The sequence below is a fragment of the Heptranchias perlo genome, unplaced genomic scaffold (assembly GCF_035084215.1).
Source record: "Heptranchias perlo isolate sHepPer1 unplaced genomic scaffold, sHepPer1.hap1 HAP1_SCAFFOLD_54, whole genome shotgun sequence".
Taxonomy (NCBI): Eukaryota; Metazoa; Chordata; class Chondrichthyes; order Hexanchiformes; family Hexanchidae; genus Heptranchias; species Heptranchias perlo.
The window spans coordinates 6,626,273-6,642,274 of record NW_027139559.1 but is presented as its reverse complement, the minus strand read 5'-3'; the positions used below and the strand labels follow the sequence as shown (position 1 = coordinate 6,642,274).

The 16,002-nt window shown below is 43.2% G+C and overlaps 1 non-coding gene across 1 annotated transcript; it reads right to left on the bottom strand.

Annotated features, from left to right (window-relative positions):
- Positions 1–432: 432 nt before the first annotated feature.
- Positions 433–521, bottom strand: trnar-ucg (transfer RNA arginine (anticodon UCG)). Its single transcript is given in 2 exon segments — positions 433–468; positions 485–521. It is a non-coding gene; the product is annotated as a tRNA-Arg (tRNA).
- Between the last annotated feature and the right edge of the window lie 15,481 nt (positions 522–16,002).

The following is a 16,002-nucleotide window of genomic DNA, read 5'->3' as shown; positions in this document are numbered from 1 at the left end:
CGAACTTTATCCCACGAGATGAGGTGAAAAATTCCAATTATTCCTCTCCATTTCAACAAAATATAAACAATCCAGGGACACAGACTTAAAACACCGGTGTCGGATTGATAATAATAACATTCAAGCCCATTTTGATTGTTCAAAACTTACGTTGGGCCGCCTCAAAAGTCCAATACAATAACGACGCGGATGGGATTCGGACCCATCCGTGCAGAAACAATGGATTGGCCGACCATTTCTGAATCCAAACAGTAGAAATAAAGTCACTTTTACACTATTTCCTGCCCCTGCACCCAGATCGACAATGTTGAAAATGTCGGGTCCACTTCTGTCAGCAAAGGAATTTACGTATTTCCGTTCCATTCGGTAAGTTACTGTCAGAAACGGTCGGGTGTTGAACAGTTCCGGCGCCCGTTGGAAAAAATGCAAAAACGACCGCGGCAGGACTCGAACCTGCAATCTTCTGATATCATCGTGATTAATACCGAAGTCAGACGCCTTATCCATTAGGCCACGCGGACGCTGCTTTAATGTTTCTGCAAAAGATGTTAAACCAGGGGCAATGGTGGTTAAGACTCTGCTTGTATCTTTCTCTCACTTTCATTTTGGTGATGTTGTTCATTCATTGTTTTCTTTCTTGCAGCAAGTTGGCTTTGCTGTTTCTGACTAATCAGGAAACTGTCAACCGAAATCCGCTGGGTCTCCGAGAAACCTACAATCAGAATAAACAATGTTCAAATCTTTGATCAAAGTGTTCAGCCTCCAAAGCGAATCTCTTTCGCAATCAGCCTGAAAAATAGAGAGAGGGGAAATAAAATAAATGACAAATCGGTAAACTAAAAATGTACACGGAGAACAACTCCGAGCGGAGAATGTGAACAGAATTTACTATCCAAGCCCGACGGGCCGAGTGGCCTCATCCTGTCCTGTAAAATACGAACAATCCCCAATTCTGCTGGGAGTGATCATTATTTTCTGATTTTCTTTTTTTTTTGGTATATATAAACGCGGACGGGGTCCCGCACCACGGGGTAAACGGGTCAGATCCAGACCTGGCGCTCAGTGTTAATGTTAATATTGAGCACGGTATTCTATCCGTGTAATAATCAAATCGCGGATTTCTTGCTATATATTCGACACATCCCCTTGCTGTGTGTTTAATCAGGGCAGGGAATGTTTTGCTGGTTTAATGATCTTCATTTTGCAGGAAATTAGTAAAATCGTCTCAATACATGAGATTTCCAGTTTCTATTTCGCTAAATGGAGTTGAGGTGCAGATCAGCGATGAGCTGCTGTGACTCCGCCGCGCCGGTTCAACCGGAATTAGACGTTTCAGTGAAGTGAAGTGAACCGTCTCAATCCGGTTTATTTCTTTATTTCTAACATTGTTCATTTTGAGTGACAGTTTGATCGAAAATCCATTGAGAGTTCAGTTGTCAGTTTTCTGATCAGTTTGAATCTGAAGAAGATAAAATAAGGAAAGAAAAACATTACAAAGGTCAAAACTCCAACTGATACAATCACTTTGTCTTCAGCTTTAAGGACAATTAATTCTCCCTGCTACCCCGTTCAATATTCATCTCTCCACTCGCGTCATTACTATACATTATCTGGTCATTGTCACATCACTGTGCTTGGGATCTTGCTGTGCGCAAATTGGCTGCCTCGTTTCCTACATGTCAGCAGTGACTACACTACCAAAAGTGCTTCATTGTCTGTAAAGCGCTTTGGGACGTCCTGGAGTGTGAAGGGCGCGATCAAAAAACATTCTTTCTTTCGGTGGCCCCATGTGCCAGGTCCCATATCGGAATCCTGTCCACCTGCGCACGCAGGAATCATTGGGCGGTAATTTGGACAGGTGGTCCAGTTATGACACAATGTTTTCACTGCTGTGAACTGGGTTCAATTCCACGTTAAAAAATACTTTTTACAAAAGAGCTGAGAAGCCAATAATATTAAAGATAACTAATCATAGTCTAAAAACAATTATTAAAGCCCTGCTCAGAGTGTGAATTTCAAAGATTCGATGATACTGAGGGTGGAACTCCCGATTCGTGTATAGTTTTAATTTAAAATGTTTATTTATTTATTTGAATTGATTTCATACCGAAATCGGAAACAGTCTATTCCGATCCTTGTTTAGCCGAATCAGTATTTACAATCTTATTACACGAGCTGAATAATCTGGAACAAAACCAGTCAGAAAAATGCACCAGACGACTTCAAATGTGCACCCTGTGATAAGGACAATATTACAGCCGAAGGACACATTGAAACGGTGAACGTCTCAGACTGTAAATCTGACGGACAAGTCAATTAATTTTCCGTTTACGGCCCTGGGTGGGCTCAAAACCATCAACTTTTCAGTTAATAGCCGAACGAATTGATTGATTGCGCCACAAAGACGGTGAAATAATTGAGATACTAAACCATTAATTGACCGAGAAAATGAAGCGACCGCAGTCACAGCGGTCTGTAATGATTCACCATCTTATTTGAAAATACCAAAATTAACTGACATTTCTTTTGCTCTGCGTTTCGTTTAATGACTTTGCATTACGTTGTTTCTGTGCAAATGGAATAACATTTTAGATTTGAAGTTTTGCGTTTGTCCGACATTGATCCCGAGGATCTGGCGTGGCCGGTGAAGAAGTCAGTGACTGAACCCCAATGACTAACACTGACCCCTCTCTACACTCAATATCAGTGGTCAGCGGCTTATGGCCTTACCAGCGTTTTATACAGTTCCTTCATTACATCCCTGATTTTGCATTCAAAACATCGGCGAATAGCGGAGAGCATTTCGGAAACCTTCTTCACAACCTTATCTACCTGTACTGCCACCTTCAGGGACCTGTGAACATGCACTCCAAGGTCTCTCACTTCCTCTGCCCCTCTCAATATATTCCCGTTTACTGCGTATTCCATTTTACTCTTTGCCCTCTCTAAGTGCGTTACCTCACACTTCTCCGGGTTGAACTCCATTTGCCACTTTTCCGCCCACTCCACCAACCCATTGATATCTTCTTGGAGTCTACAGCTATCCTCTTCAATATCAAGGACACGGCCAATTTTTTGTCGTCTGCAAATTTGCCCCCGACATTCAAGTCCAATTCATTAATGTATACCACAAACAGCAATGGACCCGACATTGAGCCCCGTGGCACACCACTGGAAACGGATTTCCATTCGCAAAGACATCCATCGACTTTTACCCTTTCTTTCCTGTTACTGAGCCAATTTTGGATCCAATTCGCCTCATTTCCCTGTATCCCAATGGGCTTTCTGACAAGTCTGACATGTGGGACCTTGTCAAAAGCCTTACTAAAATCCATGTAGACAACATCCACTGCACTTCCCTCTTCAAACCTCATTCTCACTTCCTCAAAGAATTCAATCAGATTTGTGAGGCTTGACCTTCCCAGAACAAATCCATGCTGACCATCCTTGATTAAACCATGCCTTTCCAAATGAGAGTTTATCCTATCGCTCAGTATTGATTCTAACAGTTTGCCCACCACCGAGGTACGATTGACTCGCCGATAGATGGGTTGGTCAGATTGGCGGAACAGTGGCAAATGGAATTTAACCCGGAAAAGTGCGAGGTGATGCACTTTGGAGGGACTAACAAGGCAAGGGAATACACAATGAATGGGAGGACCCTAGGCAAGACAGAGGGTCAGAGGGATCTTGGTGTGCAAGTTCACAGATCCCTGAAGGCGGCGGAACAGGTAGATAAGGTGGTAAAGAAGGCATATGGGATACTTGCCTTTATTAGCCGAGGCATAGAATATAAGAGCAAGGAGGTTATGATGGAGCTGTATAAAACACTGGTTAGGCCACAGCTGGAGTACTGTGTGCAGTTCTGGTCGCCACACTACAGGAAGGATGTGATCGCTTTGGAGAGGGTGCAGAGGAGATTCACCAGGATGTTACCAGGGCTGGAGCGCTTCAGCTATGAAGAGAGACTGGGAAGATTGGGTTTGTTTTCCTTGGAGCAGAGGAGGCTGAGGGGGGACATGATTGAGGTGTACAAAATTATGAGGGGCACAGAAAGGATGGATACTAAGGAGCTTTTTCCCTTCGTTGAGGGTACTATAAATAGGGACATATATTCAAGGTAAAAGGCGGGAGGTTTAGAGTGGATTTGAGAAAGAACTTTTTCACCCAGAGGATGGTTGGAGTCTGGAACTCACTGCCTGAAAGGGTTGTGGAGGCAGGAACCCTCACAACATTCAAGAAGCATTTGGATGAGCACTTGAAATGTCATAGCATACAAGGCTACGGACCAAATGCTGGAATATGGGATGAGAGTAGACAGGGCTGATGGCCGGCGCGGACACGATGGGCCGAAGGGCCTCTATCCGTGCTGTATAACTCTATGACTCTATGACTCTATAATGTTTCGGCCTTTCCTTCGTACCCTTTCGAAACAATGGTACTATGTTTGCAGATTTCCAGTCCTCCGGTACCTCCTCTGTATCTAGTGAGGATTGGAAAATGATCCGCAGAGCATCCGCTACTTCCTCCCTGGCTTCCTACAATTGCCTAGGAAACAATCCATCCGGCCCTTGTGACTTATCAACTTTCAAGCATTCCAGTCCCTCTAGTACTGCCTCTCTCGTTATATTTATCTTATCCAATATGACAGGAAGGACATAAATGCTCTGGAGAGAGTGCAGAGAATATTTACAAGTATGTTGCCACGGCATGAAAATTGCAGCTACGAGGAGAGATTGGATAGGCTGGGGTTGCTTTCCTTGGAGTAGAGGAGGCTGAGGGGCGACTTGATTGAGGTGTACAATAATATGAGGGGCCCCGTTAGAGTGGATAGGAAGTATCTGTTTCTCCGAGCGGAGAGTTCAAGAACTAGAGGACATCGATTTAAGCTGATTGGCAGAAGGATTAGAGGGGACATGAGGAAAAACTTTTTTACCCCAGAGGGTGGTGGGTGTATGGAATTCACTGCCCGAATTGGTGGTAGAGGCAGGGACCCTCAACTCTTTTAAAAAATACCTGGACCTGCAACTGAAGTGCTGTAAGCTGCAGGGCTACGGACCGGGTGCTGGAAGGTAGGATTTGAATGGGCACCTGGTTGTCCTTCGAGCCGGCGCGGCCACGATGGGCCGAATGTCCCCATCTGTGCTGTTTCTTTTTTATGGTTCTATGGTTCTATGGAAAGAATGCAGGATTGGATATCGATATTTTCAGATGAGGATAAATGATGAGGCACAGTAAGTAGTGTAGACGGGAGCAGCAAATTGCAAAGGGACATAGACAGATTAAGTGAGTGGGCAAGATTAAGACAAATGGAGTTCAAGTGGGCAAGTGTGAGGTCACCCATTTTGGACACAAGAAATATAAATCAGACGAATTTCTAAATGGGGAGAAGCTCGGGACTATCGAGGAGCAAAGAGATTTCAGAGTCCATGTTCACAAATCATTAAAAGTCGGTAGACAGGTAAAAACAGCAATCAAAAAGCCTAATTGAATGTTAATATTGACCTTTATCTCAAGGGGGTTCGAGTACAAAAGTGACGATTCAGTTGCACTATGCCTTGGTCAGACCCCATCTGGAGTTTTGCGTTCTGCTTTGGATACCGAACCTCAGAATGATACATTGGCCTTGGGGTGTGTTTAGCGCAGATTCAGCAGATTGATACAAAGGCTAAACGGGTCAAATTATGAGGAGACATTACACAAACTAGGCTTATTTTCCCTGGAATATAGAAGGTGGAGGGATGATTTGATTGAGGTTTTTGGATTTTTAAATGAATTGATAGGGTAGATGGAGATGAACATTTTTTCGCTGTTGGGGGATTCTAAGACAACGTGACATAACCTTAAAATCAGAGCCAGGCCGCTCAGGAGAGAAGTTGGGAAAGACTTTGTCTTCGAACAAAGGGCGGTAGAACTGTGGAACTCTCTCCCACAAGAAGTAGTAGGTGCGAGCTCAATTAATAATTTTAAATCTGAGATCGATAGATTTTTGCTGACCAAGGTTAATAAGGGATATGGAGACAAGGCGGGTGCATGCAACAAATTATACAGATCAGCCATGATCTCATTGAATGGCGGAACAGGCTCGAGGGGCTGAATGGCCTACTCCGCTTCCACATTCCTTTGTTTGATCGCAATAAACTGTTTAAAATTTCCGCATGAAATCAATTCAATTCAGTTTCCCAGAAGTAAAGGGAATTAGGGGTTACGGGGAGCGGGCAGGAAATTGGACACGAATTTAGATTTGAGGTTAGGATCAGATCAGCCATGATCTTATTGAATGGCGGAGCAGGCTCGAGGGGCCGATTGGCCTGCTCATGCTCCTTTTGCTTATGTTCTTATGTAATAAATAAAGAATAAAAATGCACATTTTTGTAAAACTGTGTAAGAATTGTGAGTTCAATTCTCAGTGACATTGCATCACAGAAAACCACCAAACACTGCAAAAATTATTACTTATTCAAAATTTAATTGGTTACTTTAAATTGATTCGGTTCTCAAAAGGATAATCTTCCATGTGGGAATCGAGCCCGGGTTGCGGGCGCAGAATTCTAGCCCTAACACCACCACGGACCTGCATGGATGGTGGGTTAAGGCTTTCCTGAATCAACAAGCGACAGGGCTCCAACCTGCAATCCGGGCCACGGCTCCACCGAAAGGAAGACTTGCATAAAATAGCGCCTTTCACCTCCGCAGGACGTCCCAAAGCAATTTTCAGTCAATTAAGTGTTTTTTGAAGTTTAGTCACCGTTGAAATGTGGGAAATGCGACAGTCAATATACGCACAGCACGATCCAAAAAAAGCAGCGAGGTGATAATGACCAGATAATCCGTTTTGGTGATGTTGGTGTGGGGATAAATATTGGACAGGAAACTGGGGAGAAATAATGGTCCTTAAAACTGGAGACAAGGTGATTGTTTTAATTCGAGTTTTGGTGTCATTTTGTCGCTTTCCTTATTGTTTCCCTTCATCAGCTTCCAAGTTATCGGAAAACAGACAACTGAAATCTCAATTAGTTTCAATCTGTCACTCAAAATAAACACTGTTAGAAATGAAGGGATAAAGTGGATTCAGAAGGCTCACTTCACTTCATTAACCGTATAAATCGGGTCAAACCAGTGGTTAGGTTCCCATTCGATTTAGAATCCAGCTCTTTACCCTCGTTGCTAAAACAGTTCAGGTTTAAGGATTGTAGCCATGAACGAGAAGCGCTCCTGTGGTGCTTGTCTGTGTTTAATCTCAACCCTGAATGATTAGCTCCAAACTAGAATCAATTTGTCATCTAGAGAAAAGTTTCAGCAGCTACCGAGCGGGAAGCAGATGCTGAGGCAGAAAATGCAACTTACCCCGGGAGGCGGGTTCAACCTCCTCACAGAAAGATTCGCTCCCTCCTGTCTCCCTCACTGGGGAAAACTGAACCACATGGAACAGCTGAATTTTTATACCAGGATTGATTCATATTTTTGTCACGGAAATGTAAAGGAGCAGTGGGAACATTTTCCTCACAAAGGTGCAACTTTAGAATTGAACACGTTGATGGGAATCACTCGAACTAATTTGACAGGGAGAGGAGCAACTGGAAAAAGAGAGGGAATGTAAGGTGCGCAGATGACTGGGAGAGACGAACAGCAGTAGAGTTAAGAGTAGTTCAAAAGTAGGAGGGGTCAGACGGGGGAAGCGGGGGTGGGGGGGGGGGGCGGAGGGTGCGGAAAACGTATTTAAGAGTTCAAAGATAGAATCTATTCGGTTCGAATTAAGGAACAAGAGAGGATCTATTACGCTGCGAAGTGGATATTAGAGCCCAGCAAATAGTGGGAAGGAGACAGAGCATCACATTTAAAGACTGATTGTAGAAACGTTCAAGAACTTTAGAGTCGTGATAATGTGCAGACTTCAATTAGTCTAATATAACCAAAGAGTGTAAAGGAAAAGAAGGTGAGGAGTTCCTGAAAGGTGTACAAGAGAACTTCAATTATCAGTAGGTTTCCAGCCCAAAGAGGAAGAAAACAGGGGTGGATTATCATATTCATTATATCACTGTGTATTGGTTATCATTTTCAATTCAACAGTTCAATGTAATATTGTTACTTTGTGTATCACTTATCATATCCAATTTAACAATAACTTAATTTCTCTTCTATTGATTATCATATCCAATTTAACATTAACTTGATTTCTCTTCTATTGATTATCATTTCCAATTTAACATTAAATTGATTTCCCTTCTATTGATTATCATTTCCAATTTAACAATAACTTGATTTCCCTTCTATTGATTATCATTTCCAAATTGAACAATAACTTGATTTCCCTTCTATTGATTATCATTTCCAATTTAACAATAGCTTGATTTCCCTTCTATTGATTATCATTTCCAATTTAACATTAAATTGATTTCCCTTCTCTTGATTATCATTTCCAATTTAACAATAACTTGATTTCCCTTCTATTGATTATCATTTCCAATTTAACATTAACTTGATTTCCCTTCTATTGATTATCATATTTAATTTAACAATAACTTGATTTCCCTTCAGTTGATTATCATTTCCAATTGAACAAAAACTTGATTTCCCTTCTATTGATTATCATTTCCAGTTTAACATTAACTTGATTCCCCGTCTATTGATTATCACATCCAATTTTACAATAACTTGATTCCCCTTCTTTAATTATAATATCCAAATTAACAATAACTTGATTTCCCCGTTTTCATATCGAGCTTTACGATTAACTGTAACTGCCTTTCTCTGTGTATTTGTTATCATCTCCTAATTAGCAGTGAACTGAAAATGTATTCCGCTTTGTATTGTTTATCATATCCAATTTAACAATTAACGAATCCTTTTTTGGCTGTGCATTATCTATTATTGCCTAATTATCTATTAACTGGTTGATGAAGTGTTCTTATTCATAATGTACTGCTCAACTCAATTAAATTTTTAATCTTTGAAAGCCAGTTGTCTTACAGGAACATCGGAATAGGAGTAGGCCATTCAGCCTCTCGAGCATGTTCCGTCATTCAATGAGATCATGTCTCATGTATATCCTAACTCCATCCACCTTCCTTGGACCTATATCCCTCAAGGTTCTTGGCTAACAATAAACGATGGATCTCAGATTTAAAATTAAGAATAGAATTAGCATCTACTGCTTTCTGTCTGAGAGAGTTCCACACTTCTACCAACTTTTGCGCCTCAAAACTTCTCTCCTCAATGGCCTGGCACGGATTGCAAGGTTATGTCCCTTTTTCCGAGCCTTCCTCAGAAGCAGAAACAATTTTAGCTCTATGTACCCTCTCAATGCCTTTCAAATTCCTAGAAGTCTCAATCAAACATTTTCTATATTTCTGGGAGGACTAGTCTATTATATGTACTGTCTCATAAATTAAGCCACTGAAACCTGGTAACATTCTGGACAATATGAGCTAACTTCGTTCCAAGGTCAACATATCCTTTCTCGGGTATGTAGTAAGCATACAGTACAAGCAATAACACTTAAACCTGTTCTTTAAAGGCAATATTTATAAGAAACATGTGAATGGAAACTTGTTACAGTTCTGAGCTCAGTATCTTCGGCCTTTGCGGAACCGAACCCTTATTGCACACCGACAGTTTTGTACGTGGTTCTAACTGTGTCTACGTGACAATCCATAAATTCTGCATCACATAATTGTATAAAAGTTAAAATTGCAACTTCATATAAGGAGAATTTATGCGTTTATCCCTTAAAATTATTTGTATTTTCCTTACTTAAAAAGCTCATTTTCCTGTTGCACGAACTATATCTGCCTTACTTTGTTATCGTGCCTGTTGTTTCGCTATTTATCCAATAATTGCCATTCTAGCAGGTGAAACCATTAATTATAAGTCTGCCTTTGTTTGTGCATCATTCGGATAATGTTAACCCAGGCGTTTTCCTTTGCAGCACAAACTGTTCACCCACTCTTTCATCAAATGCTTCAGTATTGAATGGCAGTCTTTAATTAAACCTCTTATTACTTCATCCTGAAACTGACCATTGCTGTAGGGTAAGTCAGGCCCAATGGACCAGTGCTACTTTAAATTGACTGAGAATTTCCCACTGAACAGGTAAGGGCTAAAGTTGAGCATTTTTACAATATGAAGACAAGTCAATAGCAGAACAACATTAACAGACTTCAGGACAGTCTTAGTAAACTTCGGTACCGCTGGGATCATTTTTTTGGCCCGAAATATTCACGAGTTGGCAGGCACTGACTAGTGGGGTACCGCAGGGATCAGTGCTTGGACCCGAGATATTCAGGGGTTGGCAGGCAGTGACTAGTGGGATACCACAGGGATCATTTTTTGGCACGAGCTATTCACTGGTTGGCAGACAGTTACTAGTGGGGTACCGCAGGGATCAGTTTTTGGGCACCAGCTATTCACGGGGTGGCAGGCAGTGACTTGTCGGGTAACGCAGGGATCAGTGCTTAGGTCCCAGCTATTCACAATATGTATCAATGATTTGGATGAGGGAACCAAATGTAGTATTTCCAAGTTTGCTGACGACAGAAAAATAGGTGGGATCGTGAGTTGTGTGGAGGATGCAATGATGCTTCAAGGCGGTTTGGACAAGTTGAGTGAGTGGACAAATACATGTTAGATGCAGTATAATGTGGATAAATGCGAAGTTATCCACTTCGGAAGGAAGCACAGAAAGACAGAGTATTATTTAAATGGTGATAGATTGGGAAACGTTGATGTGCAAAGGCTCCTGGGTGTCCTTGTACACCAATCACTGAAATCAAACATGCAGGTGCAGCAAGCAGTTAGGAAGGCAAATGGTATGTTGGCCTTCATTGCAAGAAGATTTGGGTACAGGAGCAAGGATGTCTTACTGCAGTTATACAGGGCCTTGGTGAGACCACACCTGGAGTGTTGTGCACAGTTACCCTAAGAAAGGATATACTTGTCATAGAGGGAGTGCAGCGAAGGTTCACCAGACTGATTCCTGGGATGGCAGTTCTGTCGTATGAAGAAAGAATGGGTCGACTCGGCCTGTATTCACTTGAGTTTAGAAGAATGCGAGGGGATCTCATTGAAACGTATAAAATTCTAACAGGGCTGGACAGACTGGATGCAGGGAAGAAGTTTCCCCTGTCTGGGGGTTCCAGAACGAGGGGTCTCAGTCTTAAGATACGGGGTAGGTCATTTAGGACTCAGATGAGGAGAAATTTCTTCACTCAGAGGGTGGTGAAATTGTGGAATTCTCTACCACAGGAGGCTGTTGAGGCCAAGTCGCTGAATATATTTAAGAAGGAGCCAAATAGATTTCTTGACACCAAAGGCATCAATGAGTCTAGGGAGAGAGCGGGAATATGGTATTGAGATAGAGGAAGAGCCATAATCATATTAAATGGCGGAGCAGGCTCGAAGGGCCGAATTGCCTACTCCTGCTCCTATTTTCTATGTTTCTATGTTTAAATCTTTGCTTACACCAGTCTATGTGAAAATTAAAATCTCCCATTACAACAACATAGCTTTCGTTACATGCTTCCCATGTCTCCTTATTGATACATCCCCCATTAAATTACGACTACACAATGATCTGTGGACAATTCCTATCAGAGTCTTTAATGCTTGCTGTTACGTCGTTCAACTCATAGTGCATCCAATGCCTGATCTATTTAATTTTTGAGGAGTTCACTTGTAAGATAGGCATGGGAGTGTCTTAAGGTGTTGTGTAAAGGGACTTCCAGAAGGCATTCGTTAAAGCTCCACACAAAAAATATGCGCAGAAATGAGAGAGTATGGAATTGGAAGTGGCATTTTGATCTGTGTTGGGAATTGTTTGGGAGGTCGGAAATATATTGTGGAGATAAAGTGTTTGTTTTCTGATATTCTAAATGTGACAAGTGGTGTTCTCCGGGGATCTCTTCCGGGGAGTCAACTTTTCGACATATTTACTGATGACTTGGATGAAAGAATAGAGGGTTGTATATTTACGTTTGGAGGTTGCACTAAATTAGGAGGAACAGTAAGTAGTGTAGAGGGAAGCAGAAAGTTGAAAAGGGACAGAGACAGATTAATTGAGTGGGCAAAACTTTAACAGACGGAGTTCAATGTGAAGTCAGTTTCGACCTGGGAAAGATAACTTAAGAGTATAAATGGAGAGAAACGAGGAACTGAACAGTATACAAATAATTAAAAGCAAGTAGGCAGGTACAAAAAGCAATGAAAAAGACGAATGGAAGAATGACCTTTCTCTCAAGGGCCTGGAATACAAAGGGGAGGAAGTTATGCTTCAGTTGTATAGAGGCTTGGTCAGACCCCATCGAGGGATACTGCGTTCAGTTTTGGGCAATGCAGCTCAGGATGTCCATATTTTTAAAATTCGTTCATGGGATGTGGCCGTCGCTGGCGAGGTCGGCATTTATTGCCCATCTGTAATTGCCCTTGAAAAGGTGGTAGTGAGCCGCTTCTTGAACCGCTGCAGTCCGTGTGGTGAATGTTCTCCCACATTGCTGTTAGGAAGGGAGTTCCTGGATTTTTACCCAGCGACGATGAAAGGAGCGGCAATATGTTTCCAAGTCGCGATGGTGTGTGACTTGGAGCGGAACGTGCAGTTGGTGTTGTTCCCATGTGCCTGCTGCCCTTGTACTTCAAGGTGGTAGAGGTCGCGGATTTGCGAGGTGCTGTCGAAGAAGCCTTGGCGAGTTGCTGCAGTGCATCCTGTGGATGGTACACGCTGCAGCCACGGTGCGCTGGTTGTGAAGGGAGTGAATGTTTAGTGTGGTGCACGGAGTGCCAATCAAGTGGGCTGCTTTGTCCTTGATCGTGTCGAGCTCCTTGAGTGTTGTTGGAGCTGCACTCGTCCAGACAAGTGGAGAGTATTCCATCACACTGCTGACTTGTGCCTTGTAGATGCTGGAAAGGCTTTGGGGAGTCAGGAGGTGAGTCACTCGCCGCAGAATACCCAGCCTCTGACCTGCTCTTGTAGCCACAGCATTTAAGTGGCTGGTCCAGTTAAGTTTCTGGACAATAGTGACTTCCAGGATGTTGATGGTGGGGGATTCGGCGATGGTAATGGCATTGAATGTCAAGGGGAGGTGGTTAGAATCTCTCTTGTTGGAGATGGTCATTGCCTTTCACTTGCCTGGCACGAATGTTACTTGCCACTTATCAGCCCAAAACTGGATGTTGTCCAAATCTTTCTGCATGCAGGCACGGACCACTGCATTATCTGAGGGTTTGCGAATGGAACTGAACAATCTGCAATCAACAGCGAACTTCCCGATTTCTGACCTTATGATGCAGGGAAGGTCATTGGTGAAGCATCTGAAGATGGCTGGGCCTGGGACACTGCCCTGTGGAACTCCTGCAGCAATATCCTGGGGCTGAGATGATTGCCGTCAAACAACACTCAAGATTATTGGCCTTGGAATGTTGCAGAGCAGTTTCACTCGAAGGATACCAAGCTTAGATCCTTAAACTATAAGGACAGGTTGCATAAACTAATCTTATATTCCATTGAGTGTAGAAGATTGAGTTGTGATCTGATGGAGTTGATTAAAATTTTTAAAAATTTCGATAGGTTCGATACAGGGAAACGATTTCCTCTGTTCCTGAAATCAAGAACGATGAGGCACAATCTTCAAATTACAGCTTGGCTATTTCGGAAGGAAGTCAAGAAGAACAGAAAAATAATCAGGAAAAAATCGATTCTGAGCCGATGAAGATGTGATGTCTAAATGATTGGAAAAATAGACTCATTTTAAGGAGTTTTAAACGTGGAAGAGAGACGTGGAGATAAAGGACGGTTCATGAATGGGATTCCAGAACCTATGGCCTAGACGACTGAATGCTCAGCCCCCATTTGTGGGTCGCCGGGAAGGGGTGGTCCACAAGATGTCGGAGATGGTTGAACACAGATTTATCAGGGGGCTGTATGGCTTGAACAGTTTACAGAGATAGGGCGGGTGAGGCTATAAAGTGATTTAAACACAAGGATGACAATGTAAAATTTTAATCTTTAGCGGACTTGGAGCCAAAGTAGATCAGCGAGCACAGGGGTGACGGTCAGCAAAGTTATGAATGAGCTCGAGTTCATGGAGAGTGGAAGATGGGAGATCGGCCTGGAGACCGTTGGAATATTCGAGTGTGGAGGTGACAGTGTCAGAGATGAATGTTCCTGGAGCAGGTGGATGAGGTATTCAGGTACAAGTGATGTTACAGAGGCGAAAGAAGGCTGCCTTCGTGATGGAGATGATATGCGGTCGGAAGCTCATCCCAGCATCAAATAGATTGCGGACAATCCTATTCCAACCGAACAGAATGACCGGAGAGCGGGATGGAATTGCTGGCGAGGTTACGGAGTTTGTAGAAGGAGCAGAAGACGATGGCTTCAGTCTTTCCAATATTCAATCGGAGTAAATTGTGGCTCATCCAAGTCTCGATTTCGGACATGCAGTCTGCCAAGACAGAGGTAGTGGACGGGTCGAGAGAGCTGGTGGTAAGTAAGATCTCGGTGTCATTCGCGTACATGTGGGAGCTGACCCCATGTGTTTGCATGATCTCACCAAGGGGCAGCGTGCATATGAGGGCGATGGGGTGAAGGGTAGATCCGTGGGAGGCTCCAAATATATCGGCACGGGATTGGGAATTGAATGCATTGCTGAAGATACTCGGGCGATGATTGGATCGGCAAGAGTGCAAGCAAACTTGGGCAGTCCAACTTAGCTCGACAACAGAGGAGAGGCGTCGGTGAAGGAGGGGGTGGTCTAACCTGTCATTGACTGCAGACAGGTCGAGAAGGCTGAGAAGGTAGAGTGCATCTCGGTCACAGTCACATAAGATGTCATTTGCAACATTGATTAGGGCCGTTTCAGTGATGCTGCAGGGGCGCCAATCTTATTGGAGAGATTCAAACAGGGAGCTGCATTTCAGGCGGGCTTGAATTTGAGGAGAGGAAACCGTTAACAATAACTGATCACTTGATGGCCAGGAAGTTGGGTGGTCCGACGTTTTGTGGTGCAAAGAACAGGAGTTTGGTCCGATGGGAATTATGAGCAGGGAGAGGGTGTGAAATTAGAAAGGAGAGAAAGTAGAGAAAGGGCCAGGTTCAGGGTTAACTGATGGAGATGCCTGGGGGAGGTTTTGCTTGATGGGTAAGGGGTATGTCCCAGAGGCAGATGAATTGATGTTCTGAATAGTGACAAACAAGTCCGTCAGCTACTCGCAGTTGTTAATGGTGAGGGTGGAGGGGCAGTGGAGAGAAGTTTAACGAGACGGTTGGCAGTGGAGAAAGGAAGACAAGGGTTATGTTTGCGTCCCAGGATAATCATGGAGTAGTGGGCTGTTTTAGCAGAGGAGACCAAGGCCCGATAGGTTTTGATCTGGTCGAGGCAGATCTGGCAATGGATGGCTGAACCAATTCGTTACTCTGTGGCTTAAGGGAGTGAAGATGAGGGATGTGCCAGGAGACTGATCAGGGTGGAAGAGCGTAAGGGTTTTATTGGGGTTAAGGACATCAAGGTGTCGATGAGTGAGTGGCTGAGCAGATCGATAACTGGAGAAATATGCTGGGAAATGGACAACTAAAGGCGAGTAAGTTGGGAGTTTTAAAGTGTCGCTCTAAATGTCTTGACGAGCGAATACTTTTCCCAGCGGCGGACACAGTAGGAAGTGAGATTAGAATGGAACTGGAGATGTGAATGTTAAGTGATGCTGGGGTTTGGTCGGTTATGTCCATGCATGTGACCGGGAAAATGGAAGTCGAGAAGCCACGGGAGATCGCATGGTCGAAGAAATCAAGGAGACAATCACTGCTGTCAGAATGTGGGTTTCACATTGTTTGCCCTTCCCCATTGTTATTAATATTAATATATAGTGCTGGGACAGTTCCTCTGTACAACCATGTAACATTTGATCAATTATATTTAGTTATATATAAAGTGCTGGGTTTAAAAGGGGTTAACTGAATGTGTTTGTTCAGTGAATGTAATTAATGTCAGTCTCCATGGACCCTATTTGAGTCAC